General features: G+C 44.6%; 1 pseudogene; it reads right to left on the reverse strand.

Moving 5' to 3' along the window:
• Positions 1 to 8,968: 8,968 nt before the first annotated feature.
• On the reverse strand, positions 8,969 to 9,838 carry LOC123450745 (annotated as a pseudogene).
• Between the last annotated feature and the right edge of the window lie 9,135 nt (positions 9,839 to 18,973).

The raw sequence follows: 18,973 nt of genomic DNA on the forward strand, positions 1-18,973 counted from the left end.
ATCAGCCCTAAAACCTCCGTATATATAGGGGGAAGAGGAGGAGCCTTTCCTTGGGGCTCAAGAGGCCCCAAGGGGGTCGGCCGAGCCAAGGGGGGGAGTCCTCCCCATCCAAACCGAATCCAACTAGGTTTGGAAGGAGGAGTCCTTCCCCTTTTTCCCACCTCCTCTTCTTTTTTCTTTTCTCTTTGATTTTCTTCCTATGGCGCATAGGGCCTTCTTGGGCTGTCCCACCAGCCCACTAAGGGCTGTTGCGCCACCCCCAAGGCCTATGGGCTTCCCCGGGGTGGGTTGCCCCCCCCCCCCCCCGTGAACACCCAGAACCCATTCGTCATTCCCGGTACATTCCGGGTAACTCCGAAAACCTTTCGGTAATCAAATGAGGTCATCCTATATATCAATCTTTGTTTCCGGACCATTCCGGAAACCCTCGTGACGTCTGTGATCTCATCCGGGACTCCGAACAACATTCGGTAACCAACCATATAACTCAAATACGCATAAAACAACGTCGAACCTTAAGTGTGCAGACCCTGCGGGTTCGAGAACTATGTTGACATGACCCTAGTGACTCCTCGGTCAATATCCAATAGCGGCACCTGGATGCCCATATTGGATCCTACATATTCTACGAAGATCTTATCGTTTGAACCTCAGTGCCAAGGATTCATATAATCCCGTATGTCATTCCCTTTGTCCTTCGGTATGTTACTTGCCCGAGATTCGATCGTCAGTATCCGCATACCTATTTCAATCTCGTTTACCGGCAAGTCTCTTTAATCGTTTCGTAATACAAGATCCCGCAACTTACACTAAGTTACATTGCTTGCAAGGCTTGTGTGTGATGTTCTATTACCGAGTGGGCCCCGAGATACCTCTCCGTCACACGGAGTGACAAATCCCAGTCTCGATCCATACTAACTCAACGAACACCTTCGGAGATACCTGTAGAGCATCTTTATAGTCACCCAGTTACGTTGTGACGTTTGATACACACAAAGCATTCCCCCGGTGTCAGTGAGTTATATGATCTCATGGTCATAGGAACAAATACTTGGCACGCAGAAAACAGTAGCAACAAAATGACACGATCAACATGCTACGTCTATTAATTTGGGTCTAGTCCATCACATGATTCTCCTAATGATGTGATCCCGTTATCAAGTGACAACACTTGCCTATGGTCAGGAAACCTTGACCATCTTTGATCAACGAGCTAGTTAACTAGAGGCTTGCTAGGGACAGTGTTTTGTCTATGTATCCACACATGCACTGTGTTTCCAATCAATACAATTATAGCATGGATAATAAACGATTATCATGAACTAAGAAATATAATAATAACTAATTTATTATTGCCTCTAGGGCATATTTCCAACAGTCTCCCACTTGCACTAGAGTCAATAATCTAGTTCACATCACCATGTGATTCCAACAAATCCAACACCCATATAGTTATGGGGTCTGATCACGTCTTGCTCATGAGAGAGGTTTTAGTCAACGGTTCTGAAACTTTCAGATCCGTGTGTTCTTTACAAATCTTTATGTCATCTTATAGATGCTACTACTATGTGCTATTCAGAAGTACTCCAAATATCTACTCTACTATACGAATCCGTTTCAGTACTCATAGTTATTCGGATTAGTGTCAAAGCTTGCATCGACGTAACCCTTTACGACGAACTCTTAAACCACCTCCATAATCGAGAAAAAAATCCTTAGTCCATCAGTTACTAAGGATAAATTTTGACCGCTGCTAGTGATTCAATCATGGAGCACTCTCTGTACCTCTCAACAGACTTTCTGCAAGGCACACATTAGGTGCGGTACTCAGCATGGCATAGTTTAGAGTCTACGGCTAAGGCATAGAAGACGACCTTCGTCTATTCTCTTTATTCTGCCGTGGTCGGGTTTTGAGCCTTACTCAAATTCACACCTCACAACGCAACCAAGAACTCCTTCTTTGCTGATCTATTTTGAACTCCTTCAAAACTTGACAAGGCATGCATTTTGTTGAAACTTCTATTAAGCGTTTTGATCTATCTCCATAGATCTTGATGCTCAACATTCAAGTAGCTCAATCCAGGTATTCCTTTGAAAAACTCCTTTCAAACAACCTTGTATGCTTTACACAGAAATTCTACATTACTTTTGATCCACAATATGTCAACCACATATACTTATCAGAAATTCTATAGTGCTCCCACTCATTTCTTTGGAAATACCAGTTTCTCATAAACTTTGTACAAACCCAAAATCTTTGATCATCTTATCAAAGTGTATATTCCAACTCTGAGATGCTTGCACCAGTCCATCGAAGGATTGCAGGAGCTTGCATACTTGCTAGTATCTTTAGGATTGACAAAACCTCCTGGTTGTATCACATACAATGTTTGCTCAAAGAAACCGTCGAGGAAACAATGTTTTGACATCCTACGTGCAATATTTCATAAATAATGCATCAACTACTAACATAATTCTAACAGACTTTCAGCATCGCTACGAGTGAGAAAGTCTCATCATAGTCAACTGTTTGATCTTGTCGGAAACATCTTTGCGACAAGTCGAGCTTTTCTTAATAGTGACTTATCACCATCATCGTCTGTCTTCCTTTTAAAGATCCATCTTTACTCAATAGTCCTATGACCATCAAGTAGTTCTTTCCAAAGTCTACACTTTGTTTTCATACATGGATCCTCTCTCGGATTTCATGGCCTCCAGCCATTTGTCGGAATCCGGGCCCACCATTGCTTTCTCCATAACTCGTAGGTTCATTGTTGCTCAACAACATGACCTCCAAGACAGGGTTACCGTACCACTCTGCAGTAGTACGCGACCTTATCAACCTACGAGGCTTGTAGTAACTTGATATGATGCTTAATGATCACCATCATCAGCTTTCACTTCAATTGGTGTAGGCGCCACAGGAACAACTTCCTGCGCCCAGCTACACACTGGTCGAAGTGATGGTTCAATAACCTCATCAAGTTCTACCACCCTCCCACTCATTTCTTTCAAGAGAAACCTTTCCTCGAGAAAGGATCCGTTTCTAGAAACAAACACTTTGCTTTCGGATCTGAGATTGGAGATGTACCCAACTGTTTTGGATATCCTATGAAGATGCATTTATCCGCTTTGGGTTCGAGCTTATCAGACTGAAACTTTTTTACATAAGTGTTGAAGCCCCAAACTTTCAAGAAACGACAGTTTAGATTTCTCTAAACCTCAGTCTATACTGTGTCATCTCAACGGAAATACGCGGTGCCCTATTTTAAAGTGAATGCGGTTGTCTCTAATGCATAACCCATAAACGATACTGGTATTTTGATAAGAGACATCATAGCATGCACCATACCAAATAGTGCGTGGCTATGACGTTCAGACACATCATCACACTATGATGTTCCAGGTGGCATGAACTGCGAAACAATTTCCACATTGTCTTAACTGCGTACCAAAACTCGTAACTTAGATATTCATTTCTATGATCATATCGTAGACAGTTTATCCTTTTGTTACGACGAACTTCACTCTGAAACAGAATTGAACTTTTCAATATTTCAGACTTGTGATTCATTAAGCAAATACTCTTGTATCTGCTCAAATCGTCATTGAAGTAAGAATATAATGATATCCACTACGTGCCTCAGCACCCATTGGACTGCATACATCAAAATGTATCGCTTCCAACAAGATACTATCTTGTTTCATCTCAATGAAAAACAAGGCCTTGCTCATGTGGTATGATTTGCATGTCACTAGTGATTCAAAATCAAGTGAGTATAAGATCCATCAGCATGGAGCCTCTTCATGCAATTTATACCAACATGACTCAAGCGGCAGTGCCACAAGTAAGTGGTACTATCATCATTACCTCGTGTCTTTTGGCACCAATATCATGAACATGTGTAACACTACGATCGAGATTCAATAAACCATTGAAGGTGATTATTCAAGCAAATAGAGTAACCATTATTCTCTTTAAATGAATAATCGTATTGCAATAAACACGATCCAATCATGTTCATGCTTAACGCAAGCACCAAATAACAATTATTTAGGTTTAACACCAATCCCGATGGTAGAGGGAGCGTGCGACGTTTTGATCATATCAATCTTGGAAACACTTCCAACACGTATCGTCACCTCGCCTTTAGCCAGTCTCCGTTTATGCCGTAGCTATCATTTTGTGTTACTAATCACTTAGCAACCGAATCGGTATCCAATACCCTCATGCTACTAGGAGTACTAGTAAAGTACACATCATGTATATCAAATATACTTCTTTCGACTTTTGCCAGCCTACTTATCTACCAAGTATCTAGAGTTGCTCTGCCACATTGACTGTTCCCCTCATTACAGAAGCACTTAGTCTCAGGTTTGGGTTTAATCTTGGGTCTCTTCTTTAGTGCAGCAACTGTTTTGCCATTTCACGAAGTATCCCTTCTAGCCCTTGCCTTTCTCGAAACTTAGTGGTTTTACTAACCATCAACTATTGACGCTCCTTCTTGATTTCTACTTTCGCAGTGTCAAACATCGCGAATCACTCAAAGATCATTGTATCTATCCTTGATATGTTATAGTTCATCACGAAGCTCTCACAGCTTGGTGGCAGTGACTTTGGAGAACTATCACGATCTCATCTGGAAGATTAACTCCCACTTGATTCAAGCGATTGTCGTACTCAGACAATCTGAGCACACGCTCAACGATTGAGATTTTCTCCTTTACTTTGTGGACAAGGAATCTTGTCGGAGGTCTCGTACCTCTTAACAAGGGCACGAGCATGAAATCACAATTTCATCTCTTTAGAACATCACTTATGTTCTGTGACGTTTCAAAACGTCTTCGGCGCCTTGCTTCTAAGCCATTAAGTATTTTGCACTGAACTATCGTGTAGTCATCAGAAACGTGTATGTCGGATGTTCACAGCATCCACAGACAACGCTCGAGGTGCAGCGCACTGAGTGGTGCATTAAGGACATAAGCCTTCTGCGCAGCAACGAGGACAATCCTATTCAAAGTTTGGTACTATCAACTTTCAACTAAATTTTCTCTAGGAACATATAAAAACAGTAGAGCTATAGCGCAAGCTACATCGTAATTCGTAAAGACCATTAGACTATGTTCATGACAATTAGTTCAATTAATCATATTACTTAAGAACTCCCACTCAAAAAGTACATCTCTCTAGTCATTTGAGTGGTACATGATCCAAATCCACTATCTCAAGTCCGATCATCACGTGAGTCGAGAATAGTTTCAGTGGTAAGCATCTCTATGCTAATCATATCAACTATACGATTCATGCTCGACCTTTCGGTCTCATGTGTTCCGAGGCCATGTCTGCACATGCTAGGCTCGTCAAGCTTAACCCGAGTGTTCCGCGTGTGCAACTGTTTTGCACCCGTTGTATGTGAACGTTGAGTCTATCACACACGATCATCACGTGGTGTCTCGAAACGAAGAACTGTCGCAACGGTGCACAGTCGGGGAGAACACAATTTCGTCTTGAAATTTTAGTGAGAGATCACCTCATAATGCTACCGTCGTTCTAAGCAAGATAAGGTGCATAAAGGATTAACATCACATGCAATTCATAAGTGACATGATATGGCCATCATCATGCGCTTCTTGATCTCCATCACCAAAGCACCGGCACGATCTTCTTGTCACCGGCGTCACAACATGATCTCCATCATCATGATCTCCATCAACGTGTCGCCATCGGGGTTGTCGTGCTACTCATGCTATTACTACTAAAGCTACGTCCTAGCAATATAGTAAACGCATCTGCAAGCACAAACGTTAGTTTAAAGACAACCCTATGGCTCCTGCCGGTTGCCGTACCATCGACGTGCAAGTCGATATTAACTATTACAACATGATCATCTCATACATCCAATATATCACATCACATCGTTGGCCATATCACATCACAAGCATACCTTGCAAAAACAAGTTAGACGTCCTCTAATTTTGTTGTTGCATGTTTTACGTGGTGACCATGGGTATCTAGTAGGATCGCATCTTACTTACGCAAACACCACAACAGAGATATATGAATTGCTATTTAACCTCATCCAAGGACCTCCTCGGTCAAATCCGATTCAACTAAAGTTGGAGAAACTGACACTTGCCATTCATCTTTGAGCAACGTGGTTACTCATAGCGATGAAACCAGTCTCTCGTAAGCGTACGAGTAATGTCGGTCCAAGCCGCTTCAATCCAACCATACCGCGGAATCAAGAAAAGACTAAGGAGGGTAGCAAAACGCACATAACCCTCCACAAAAAACTTTTGTGTTCTACTCGAGAAGACATCTACACATGAACCTAGCTCATGATGCCACTATTGGGGAACGTCGCATGGGAAACAAAATTTTCCTACGCGCACGAAGTCCTATCATGGTGATGTCCATCTACGAGAGGGGATTTCCGATCTACGTACCCTTGTAGATCGCACAGCAGAAGCGTTAAGAAAGGCGGTTGATGTAGTGGTACGTCCTCACGTCCCTCGATCCGCCCCGCGAACCATCCCACGAACCGTCCCGCGATCCGTCCCACGATCCGCTCCGATCTAGTGCCGAACGGACGGCACCTCTCCGTTTAGCACACGTACAGCTCGACGACGATCTCGGCCTTCTTGATCCAGCAAGAGAGACGGAGAGGTAGATGAGTTCTCCGGCAGCGTGATGGCGCTCCAGAGGTTGGTGATGATCTTATCTCGGCAGGGCTCCGCCCGAGCTCCGCAGAAACGCGATCTAGAGGTAAAACCGTGGAGATATGTGGTCGGGCTGTCGTGGCAAAGTTGTCTCAAATCAGCCCTAAGACCTCCGTATATATAGGGGGAAGAGGGGGAGCCTTGCCTTGGGGCTCAAGAGGCCCCAAGTGGGGGAGTCCTCCCCTTCCAAACCGAATCCAACTAGGTTTGGAAGGAGGAGTCCTTCCCCTTTTTCCCACCTCCTCTTTTTTTTTCTTTTCTCTTTGATTTTCTTCCTATGGCGCATAGGTCCTTCTTGGGCTGTCCCACCAGCCCACTAAGGGCTGTTGCGCCACCCCCAAGGCCTATGGGCTTCCCCGGGGTGGATTGCCCCCCCGTGAACACCCGGAACCCATTCATCATTCCCGGTACATTCCCGGTAACTCCGAAAACCTTCCGGTAATCAAATGAGGTCATCCTATATATCAATCTTTGTTTCCGGACCATTCCAGAAAGTCTCGTGACGTCCGTGATCTCATCCGGGACTCCGAACAACATTCGGTAACCAACCATATAACTCAAATACGCATAAAACAACGTCGAACCTTAAGTGTGCAGACCCTGCGGGTTCGAGAACTATGTAGACATGACCCGAGAGACTCCTCGGTCAATATCCAATAGCGGGACCTGGATGCCCATATTGGATCCTACATATTCTACGAAGATCTTATCGTTTGAACCTCAGTGCCAAGGATTCATATAATCCCGTATGTCATTCCCTTTGTCCTTCGGTATGTTACTTGCCCGAGATTCGATCGTCAGTATCCGCATACCTATTTCAATCTCGTTTACCGACAAGTCTCTTTAATCGTTCCGTAATACAAGATCCCGCAACTTACACTAAGTCACATTGCTTGCAAGGCTTGTGTGTGATGTTGTATTACCGAGTGGGCCCCGAGATACCTCTCCGTCACACGGAGTGACAAATCCCAGTCTTGATCCATACTAACTCAACGAACACCTTCGGAGATACCTGTAGAGCATCTTTATAGTCACCCAGTTACGTTGTGACGTTTGATACACACAAAGCATTCCCCCGGTGTCAGTGAGTTATATGATCTCATGGTCATAGGAACAAATACTTGACACGCAGAAAATAGTAGCAACAAAATGACACGATCAACATGCTACATCTATTAGTTTGGGTCTAGTCCATCACATGATTCTCCTAATGATGTGATCCCGTTATCAAGTGACAACACTTGCCTATGGTCAGGAAACCTTGACCATCCTTGATCAACGAGCTAGTCAACTAGAGGCTTGCTAGGGACAGTGTTTTGTCTATGTATCCACACATGCACTGTGTTTCCAATCAATACAATTATAGCATGGATAATAAATGATTATCATGAACTAAGAAATATAATAATAACTAATTTATTATTGCCTCTAGGGCATATTTCCAACAATTGATTACCCTAGCCCAAAATTGCATCATCTCAAACTTCAGATCAGAAGAACGTGCCCTAGCATCAAAGATTTCCAGTACCACTGCATGTTTTCCAACCATCCACGGGCGCCCTTCAAGAATCCTATCTCTCTCCCTCTTGCCTTCGAAGCTCGCCAGGAAGAGGTTATCCCCTGCAGCGCTAAAGGATAGACCTCGCACATTTCCCTAGGCCAGACGAAGCGCCTCCTCAATGGTGTTGACATGAAGAACCCTCCTGTTGAACACCTTCGTGACCACTCCCATGATCGGTCCCCCTTGCAACTCCTCCTCATCATCAATCACAAGTTTTACACTTTCCCTATCCGTCAGATTCATCTTCTCCATCATCTTCTCCATCCCCTCCATCATTAGTATTTTCTTTAAGATATAAATGACACACATATTTTCATGTGAAGGCCTCGTCGGACCAAGTGGTTCTGTCCCTGGCAGTAGCGTTTCACCTCGGGGCACCTTCAACCGCTAGCTAGTTTAAATTAAACTAGCAAAAGGCCCGTGCGTTGCAACGGGAAAAACATAATTTTAAATGATCACGGCCATATTTTGTTGTATCATCGACATACACTATCACTCCTAATTTCATGAAAGCATGAAGAATTTTTGAAATCGTGACCATTTTTTAATACTCTAAATTGATGCCAATACATGCACGGCATGCGTGCTACTTATTGTATACTACAGTACTGTTATTAACAGTATCAAAAACTTCAACACCTAGAGTCCTAGACAGAAATCTTCCTACAATCTTTATCCTTTGCAGCATCCTAGAATCCTCCTTCTGTGTTGTGCCGGCAAACAATGAGGGAGCCTCCATTTGTACACCTGAGCCACAATTGGGCAGGCAAATCCAATCGGCCGTAGAAATTCACAATGGCCATCCATCCATCCACCGAGAGAAAACCCAGCTCCCGAATCCTAATAGGCTTGAGCTCTGCTCACCGAGCTCGCCGCGATCAGCCCGTCGGGGAGGACGTTCACGGTCGCCGTCGTCATCTCCCACGCGTTGAGGCTGGATACCTTAACGACGCCGGTGCCGTTGTTGAACACGTATAGGTGGCTGTTGCCGTTCACGACGTGGTCCGGGTACACCCTCGCCGTGATGCACGTCATGCCGCCGCCGCCGAAGCTCTCCACCACCAAGTGGTCAACCTGTTCATCGAAATCACAAGCTGTAATTAGTGCTTGATTTTTACACTTCCTGCTACCTGAAATAGAGCAAAAGATTTGAGGAATTTACCAGTGTTCTGAGCGAGATGCTCCCCATTGCGCCTCGATGTCCATGTCCACGAAGGCACCGTACGGTGGCTTGTACACGCCGTCTCTGGTGCTCGACTTCGAGAGGTCCGTGCACATGAGCACCTTGTACTTGTCGTTCTGCCTGAACACCCTGAAGAAGACGTCGGTGTGCTTCCGCATGTCGCCGGAGGCCATGACGAGCAGCCCGAGCGGGCCGACGCTGCCCGGCACCGACGCGCCCTTCTCGCCACACAGACTCTGCGGGTTCAGCAGCCAGTTGGGCTCGAAGCTCTCGGCTCCCTCCAGTGTCGGGATCTGGAAGACCACCTCGACATGGACGGCCCTATGGTGGCGACGACGGCAGGGCCCGATCGGATCTGGCCGGGGTGGATCCATTTTCGATGGATTTGGCGTGCACACTGCCAGATCCGGCGAGATTGAGGGCCGATGGGGCCATGGCCCTCCTGGAGGTCCGTGTTCAGCGAGAAAGAGGGAGAGATGCGAGAAGATTGAGAGGAAGGAGGAGAAGGGAGAGGGGTGAGGCAGCCGAGCGGCCGGAGGTCCGACGGGGCGTGGCGGTGATGTGGGGTCACCGGTGAGGCGGCTTGCGGGCGCAAGGGGAGCTCGGGCAGGATGAGCTGCGGGAGGCGGTGCGGACTGTGGTTTCCAGTACCAGAAGAGAGAAGGGCCTTTTTGTAAAAATGCCTCGGCGGAAATTCCGACAGAAGCGATAGCCTCTTTATTATTAGGTAAAGATCTGTTTCACAAGATTCATGAACTGGCTAGTAATTTTATATTTCTTCAGACCCATGCGTGTAAAATGTACTTCCCACCGCTTTGACTTAATGAAGTATTGGACCCTCTCCTGGATCCTTCCCGTGTTAGAAAAAGACAGATTTTCTGAAAGCACTTTTCTAGTCTGAACAGTAAAATTATATTAAAAAAATTCTGGATTTTTAGCGACAAGCATTGACAAAAGTTCTTTACCTTGTAAAATTCCATCGTGAAACAACATTTATAGAAGCCGTGGCAAAAAAGAAAAACATGTCTAAAGTTTGTCACGACATGACATTTGAGAATGACATTTTGAAGCGTGGACTTTGTGCGGCAGCCACCATCTTTCCATGCTCACGTCAATCTTTAGAGATTTGGGAGCTACGCACAATAAAGGGATTCCTGAATTTATTTATTTTCACAATTTTGCACGAGTTCTCCTTGTAGTCGTTGGATCCATGATCCGACAGCTCGGGAGCTCCATGCGAAAAAATATCTATTCATACGGGAGTCTCCTTGCTCGAGAGCTCCCTAGCTGTTGGATTGTGGATATAACGCCCATCTTCATAGACATGAGAGTTGTGTATAACTAAGAGACATCTTAGGGTATTTTCACAACTTTGCTCAAGCTCTTCGTATAGCCATTGGGTCCATGATCCGTCGCTCGGGAGCTCCTGCAGCATGGGAGCATTGAAGCTCCCCATATCACTAGATACCTGCTCCATGCTGATGTGAATTGGCGTGAAGACAGACTGCATGAAGTCTCACAATTTCTCATGTTCTTAATTTTTCTCCGATGGTCAAAAGAAAAACCTAGACACCGCATTCAGCTAAGCCCCTACCATCAATATTTGCGTATGATTAAGACACCAACCTCCTTGGAGGTGGAATGGGTGTTTGTTGACCCAAAAGTGTGCTCGAGTGAACTTAATGATTAGTTCCTCAATAAGAACCTTAATTGTAGAAACGACCACTCCGTGGCAACGAAAGAGGACCACAGAATGAAATATAATTCCTCATGAAGGAGTTTCATAACCCTAGGGAGAATCACCGACCGAACACATATATTACAAGTTTTTTTTTTTGAGAGGAACATATATCACATGTTATGAGTACAATACAAGGTATCTAGTATTACCGTCGCACTCGCAATCTTTATATATTCTTACCATAAACTGCAATCTCTTTGCATATAATCTCTTCTTTCTAGAAAACACAATCTCAGTCCTACTTATGTTATTTACTTTACTAGTTACTTTAGCTTACTAGTTACTTTACTATTTACTCTTTATTTGCACGACTTGTTTATGGGTTATCCTGGACAATAACAACATTTGCACAAGCTCAAGGAGTTACTTCACACAAGAACTGTGACGCCTTGTGTGTGACAGAAGCGCCACTATAAATGCTCTCCCCCGCTCTTCGTTGGGACAGTTAATAATTGGGATACTTCTGCGGAAGTCCTACACCATCCAGTTTGGCTTACACGCATCACATCCCTCATATCCCACCCAAATATTGGGCGAATATGAGAAAGCCCTCATCTCGTGATGGTTCCAGCACCAAAAAGTCAGAGAAAATAGGTTGAAAGATGGCGTATCATGCGAGCGCTCGCGCTCGTTTTGGTGGTCGTTTCGAACCTGCGCAGAAACAAAGAAGAGCTCCACAATGTTTGACGGTGTTTCACATAGGGGCTCCCAACCTTTGAGCGGTGGTTTGAAGCATGCACATGCAGAGGTAAGCAAACAACATTGAAGATGGCATTTCATACGAGCGCTTGTGCTCGTATGGGCGTCGTTTGGCTTCCTATTAGCCACAAAGGGCCTGAGGAAGGAGGTAATTCAACCCCATCTCTTTCTATTCTTCTTGTGTTCTTCCAAACCTCTCCAAACCCTACTAAAACTTCGGCCGTTCTCCCTGCTCATTCATTTTCAATTTAAATCCCTCTGTGTGATCGATCTATGCTACTTGTGATTGCATTGGGATTTTCCCGAAGAGGAAGGGTGATGTAGTAGAGTAGCAAAAAGTATTTTCCTCAGTTAAGAACCAAGGTTTATCAAAGCAGTAGGAGAATCAACCAACCAACCGTTAGCAACACCTACGCGCTAAAGTGCAAATACTTGCACTAACACGGAAGAGGGTCATCAATCCCCTTGTACTCGTTAGCAACAAGGATTAAATATGATAGTTGTAGATAGCTAAATTGTAAAGTACAATAAAAGTAAATAAATTGCAGTGATGTATTTTTGGTTTTTATAACATGATTAAAGTAGACCCCTGCACGCTCAAGATGCGACCCTATCCTCAATTTGGCACGAGGGCCTCGTCAGGGATAGAAGCGCATCTCGCCGTGTCGCAAGAATGGATATCGTTACAAGTACATGTACTGAAAAGAAGAGTTATATAAAGAGTTGGCTTACACTCGCCACAAGATACATCAGAGTCACATCAGTACATTACATAACGATCAAGAGTAAGAGCAGCGTCCGACTACGGACGAAAACAAACGAGCAAAATAAGAACGACGTCCATCCTTGCTATCCCAGGCTGTCGGCCTGGAACCCATCCTAGATCGAAGAAGAAGTAGAAGAAGAAGCAACTCCATATGTACAATCAACGCGCTCGCGTCAAGTAACCTTTACCTGTACCTGCAACTGGTGTTGTAGTAATCTGTGAGCCACAGGGGACTCAGCAATCTCATTTCCAAAGGTATCAAGACTAGCAAAGCTTGATGGGTGAGGTAAGGTTAAGTGGTGAGGTTGCAGCAGCGGCTAAGCATATATTTGGTGGCTAAACTTACGAGTACGAGAAATAAGAGGGGGAAGATCTACGCATAGCGGACGTGAACTACGGATGATCAAATGAATGATCCTGGACACCTGCCTACGTCACACATAACTCCTCCGTGTCCTCGATCGGAGAAGGAACTCACGAAAGAGACAGTCACGGTTAAGCACACAGTTGGCAAGTTTTAATTAAGTTACTTCAAGTTATCTAGAACCAGTGTTAAACAAAGTTTCCACGTTGCCACATAACCGCGGGCACGGCTTTCCGAAAGATTTAACCCTGCACGGGTGCTCCAACTAGTCCATCACAAATTACCACAAGCCGCATAGAAATCCTCAATCACGAAGCTCGCGATCTCGTCGGATTCCCGAGTGGAAAACCTCAACTCTGAGATTACCCAAAGCATCACCGGAATCCCGATGCACAAGATATCTCGTCAAAGGTAAAACTAATCCAGCAAGGCCGCCCGACGTGTCGACGATCCCGATAGGAGTCGCGTACCTCGTTCTCAGGACACGACGGATGAGCGATGGTTACCACGCCAAACGCCGAGTTGCCCCGGGTAGCGTTAATAAGCTGCTCTGTTTTGGACCAACACTCATGAGGAGCACTGCCCGGGGGTTGTTTAAATTATCCTCGGGTTAATTACTCCCTATGCAGTTCATTAGTTATTAGGCAAATGTAGTACCAAAGTTGGGCCCTGCCAGACCAGCTTTAATCTAAAACAAATTATCAAGGGGGTCCCCATAACAACCCCGATCGTGTTAGGAGCGCTCAATTATGGAACATAACACCGGTAGTCGGAAACTAAGAGGGGCAAAGGTGGAACAAAACACCAGGCTAGAAAGGCCGAGCCTTCCACCTTTTACCAAGTATATAGGTGCATTAAATTTAAATAACATTTAATATGGTGATATAACAAGGAACCCATGCTTTCGCATGGAAGCATCTGCACCTGCAACTAGCAACGCTAACAACAAGGTTAAGCAAGCAGTAACATAGCCAATCAGTGGTTTGCTAGGTTGAACAGGTTGAGGTTAACATGGCATTGTTGAGAGGCTGATATTTAACAGGTGGTAGGCAACGAGACATAATCGATAGAAGCGATAAAACTAGCATGGCAATGATAGTAATGGTATCTGGGGAAATGATCATCTTGTTGGAAATATGCCCTAGAGGCAATAATAAATTAGTTATTACTATATTTCTTAGTTCATGATAATCGTTTATTATCCATGCTATAATTGTATTGATTGGAAACACAATACTTGTGTGGATACATAGACAAAACACTGTCCCTAGTAAGCCTCTAGTTGACTAGCTCGTTGATCAAAGATGGTCAAGGTTTCCTGGCCATAGGCAAGTGTTGTCACTTGATAACGGGATCACATCATTAGGAGAATCATGTGATGGACTAGACCCAAACTAATAGACGTAGCATGTTGATCGTGTCATTTTGTTGCTACTGTTTTCTGCGTGTCAAGTATTTATTCCTATGACCATGAGATCATATAACTCACTGACACCGGAGGAATGCTTTGTGTGTATCAAACGTCGCAACGTAACTGGGTGACTATAAAGATGCTCTATAGGTATCTCCGAAGGTGTTAGTTGAGTTAGTATGGATCAAGACTGGGATTTGTCACTCCGTGTGAACGGAGAGGTATCTCGGGGCCCACTCGGTAATACAACATCACACACAAGCCTTGCAAGCAATGTAACTTAGTGTAAGTTGCGGGATCTTGTATTACGGAACGAGTAAAGAGACTTGCCAGTAAACGAGATTGAAATAGGTATACGGATACTGACGATCGAATCTCGGGCAAGTAACATACCGAAGGACAAAGGGAATGACATACGGGATTATATGAATCCTTGGCACTGAGGTTCAAACGATAAGATCTTCGTAGAATATGTAGGATCCAATATGGGCATCCAGGTCCCGCTATTGGATATTGACCGAGGAGTCTCTCGGGTCATGTCTACATAGTTCTCGAACCCGCAGGGTCTGCACACTTAAGGTTCGACGTTGTTTTATGCGTATTTGAGTTATATGGTTGGTTACCGAATGTTGTTCGGAGTCCCGGATGAGATCACGGACGTCACGAGGGTTTCCGGAATGGTCCGGAAACGAAGATTGATATATAGGATGACCTCATTTGGTTACCGGAAGGTTTTCGTGCATTACCGGAAAAGTTTCGGGCTCATCGGTAGTGTACCGGGAGTGCCGGGAGGGGTGCCGGGGACCATCGGGAGGGGTGTCACGCCCCAAGGGGTCTCATGGGCTATGGGAAGAGATAAACCAGCCCCTAGTGGGCTGGAATAAGTTCCCACTAAGGCCCATAAGGTTTGAGAAGGAAAAAAACACAAGGTGGAAAGAGTTTCCAAGTGGGAAGGTGGAATCCTACTCCAAGTAGGATTGGAGTAGGACTCCTCCACCTCCAATTTTGGCCAAACCTTTAGGTTTTGAGGCTGCCTCCTCCCCTCCCTCCCACCTATATATACGGAGGTTTTAGGGCTGATTTGAGACGATTTTTCCACAGCAGCCCGACCACATACCTCCATAGTTTTTCCTCTAGATCGCGTTTCTGCGGAGCTCGGGCGGAGCCCTGCTGAGACGAGATCATCACCAACCTCCGGAGCGCCGTCATGCTGCCGGAGAACTCTTCTACCTCTCCGTCTCTCTTGCTGGATCAAGAAGGCCGAGATCATCGTCGAGCTGTACGTGTGCTGAACGCGGAGGTGCCGTCCGTTCGGTACTAGATCGTGGGACTGATCGCGGGATTGTTCGCGGGGCGGATCGAGGGACGTGAGGACGTTCCACTACATCAACCGCGTTCTCTAACGCTTCTGCTGTGCGATCTACAAGGGTACGTAGATCACTCATCCCCTCTCGTAGATGGACATCACCATGATAGGTCTTCGTGCGCGTAGGAAAATTTTTGTTTCCCATGCGACGTTCCCCAACAGTGGCATCATGAGCTAGGTTCATGCGTAGATGTCTTCTCGAGTAGAACACAAAAGGTTTTGTGGGCGGTGATGTGCGTTTTGCTGCCCTCCTTAGTCTTTTCTTGATTCCGCGGTATTGTTGGATTGAAGCGGCTTGGACCGATATTACTCGTACGCTTACGAGAGACTGGTTTCATCGTTACGAGTAACCCCCTTTGCTCAAAGATGACTGGCAAGTGACGGTTTCTCCAACTTTAGTTGAATCAGATTTGACCGAGGAGGTCCTTGGATGAGGTTAAATAGCAACTCATATATCTCCGTTGTGGTGTTTGCGTAAGTAAGATGCGATCCTACTAGATACCCTTGGTCACCACGTAAAACATGCAACAACAAAATTAGAGGACGTCTAACTTGTTTTTGCAGGGTATGATTGTGATATGATGTGGCCAACGATGTGATGTGACATATTGGATGTATGAGATGATCATGTTGTAATAGAAATATCGACTTGCACGTCGATGGTACGGCAACCGGCAGGAGCCATAGGGTTGTCTTTATACTAACATATGTGCTTGCAGATGCGTTTACTATTTTGCTAGGCTGTAGCTTTAGTAGTGATAGCATAAGTAGCACGACAACCCCGATGGCAACACGTTGATGGATGATCATGGTGTGGCGCCGGTGACAAGAAGATCGTGTCGGTGCTTTGGTGATGGAGATCAAGAAGCACGTGATGATGGCCATATCATGTCACTTATGAATTGCATGTGATGTTAATCCTTTTATGCACCTTATTTTGCTTAGAACGACGGTAGCATTATGAGGTGATCTCTCACTAAAATTTCAAGACGAAATTGTGTTCTCCCCGACTGTGCACCGTTGCGACAGTTCTTCGTTTCGAGACACCACGTGATGATCGGGTGTGATAGACTCAACGTTCACATACAACGGGTGCAAAACAGTTGCACACGCAAAACACTCGGGTTAAGCTTGACGAGCCTAGCATGTGCAGACATGGCCTCGGAACACATGAGACCGAAAGGTCGAGCATGAATCGTATAGTTGATATGATTAGCATAGGGATGCTTACCACTGAAACTATTCTCGACTCACGTGATGATCGGACTTGAGATAGTGGATTTGGATCATGTACCACTCAAATGACTAGAGAGATGTACTTTTTGAGTGGGAGTTCTTAAGTAATATGATTAATTGAACTAATTGTCATGAAGATAGTCTAATGGTCTTTGCGAATTACGATGTAGCTTGCGCTATAGCTCTACTGTTTTTTTTATGTTCCTAGAGAAAATTTAGTTGAAAATTGATAGTAGCAAACTTTGCAGACTGAGTCTGTAAAACCGAGGATTGTCCTCGTTGCTGCGCAGAAGGCTTATGTCCTTAATGCACCACTCGGTGTGCTGCACCTCGAGCGTCGTCTGTGGATGCTGTGAACATCCGACATACACGTTCCTGATGACTACACGATAGTTCAGTGCAAAGTACTTAATGGCTTAGAAGCAAGGCACCGAAAACGTTTTAAACGTCACGGAACATAAGTGATGTTCTAAAGAGATGAAATTGTGATTTCATGCTTGTGCCCTTGTTAAGAGGTACGAGACCTCCAACAAAATTCTTTGACCACAAAGTAAAGGAGAAAAGCTCAATCGTTGAGTGTGTGCTCAGATTGTCTGAGTACGACAATCACTTGAATCAAGTGGGAGCTAATCTTCCAGATGAGATAGTGATGGTTCTCCAAAAGTCACTGCCACCAAGCTTTGAGAGCTTCGTGATGAACTATGACATATCAAGGATAGATACAATGATCCTTGAGCGATTCGCGACGTTTGACACTGCGAAAGTAGAAATCAAGAAGGAGCATCAATAGTTGATGGTTTGGAAAACCACTAAGTTTCAAGAAAGGCGAGGGCTAGAAGGGATACTTCGTGAAACGGCAAAACAGTTGCTGCGCTAATGAAGAGACCCAAGATTAAACCCAAACCCGAGACTAAGTGCTTCTGTAATAAGGGGAACAGTCACTGAGGCGGAGCAACTCTAGATACTTGGTAGATAAGAAGGCTGGCAAAAGTCGAAAGAAGTATATTTGATATACATAATGTTGATGTGTACTTTACTAGTACTCCTAGTAGCATGAGGGTATTGGATACCGGTTCGGTTGCTAAGTGATTAGTAACGCGAAATGAAAGCTACGACATAAACGGAGACTAGCTAAAGGCGAGGTGACGATACGTGTTGGAAGTGTTTCCAAGGTTGATATGATCAAACGTCGCACGCTCCCTCTACCATCGGGATTGGTGTTGAACCTAAATAATTGTTATTTGGTGCTTGCGTTAGGCATGAACATGATTGGATCGTGTTTATTGCAATACGATTATTCATTCAAAGAGAATAATGGTTACTCTATTTGCTTGATTAATCACCTTCAATGGTTTATTGAATCTCGATTGTAGTGTTACACATTGGTGCCAAAAGATACGAGTTAAATGATGATAGTACCACTTACTTGTGGCACTGCCGCTTGAGTCATGTTAGTATAAATTGCATGAAGAGGCTCCATGCTGATGGATCTTTACTCACCTGATTTCGAATCACTAGTGACATGCAAATCATACCACATGAGCAAGGCCTTGTTTTCATTGAGATGAAACAAGATAGTAACTTGTTGGAAGTGATACATTTTGATGTATGCAGTCCAGTGAGTGTTGAGGCACGCAGTGGATATCATTATGTTCTTACTTCACTGACGACTTGAGTAGATACAGGAGTATTTACTTAATGAATCACAAGTCTGAAATATTGAAAAGTTCAATTCTGTTTCAGAGTGAAGTTCGTCGTAACAAGAGGATGAACTGTCTACGATATGATCATAGAAATGAATATCTGAGTTGCGAGTTTTTGGTACACAGTTAAGACAATGTGGAAATTGTTTCACAGTTCATGCCACCTGGAACATCATAGTGTGATGATGTGTCTGAACGTCATAGCCACGCACTATTTAGTATG

The sequence above is a fragment of the Hordeum vulgare genome, chromosome 4H (assembly GCF_904849725.1).
Source record: "Hordeum vulgare subsp. vulgare chromosome 4H, MorexV3_pseudomolecules_assembly, whole genome shotgun sequence".
Lineage (NCBI taxonomy): Eukaryota > Viridiplantae > Streptophyta > Magnoliopsida > Poales > Poaceae > Hordeum > Hordeum vulgare.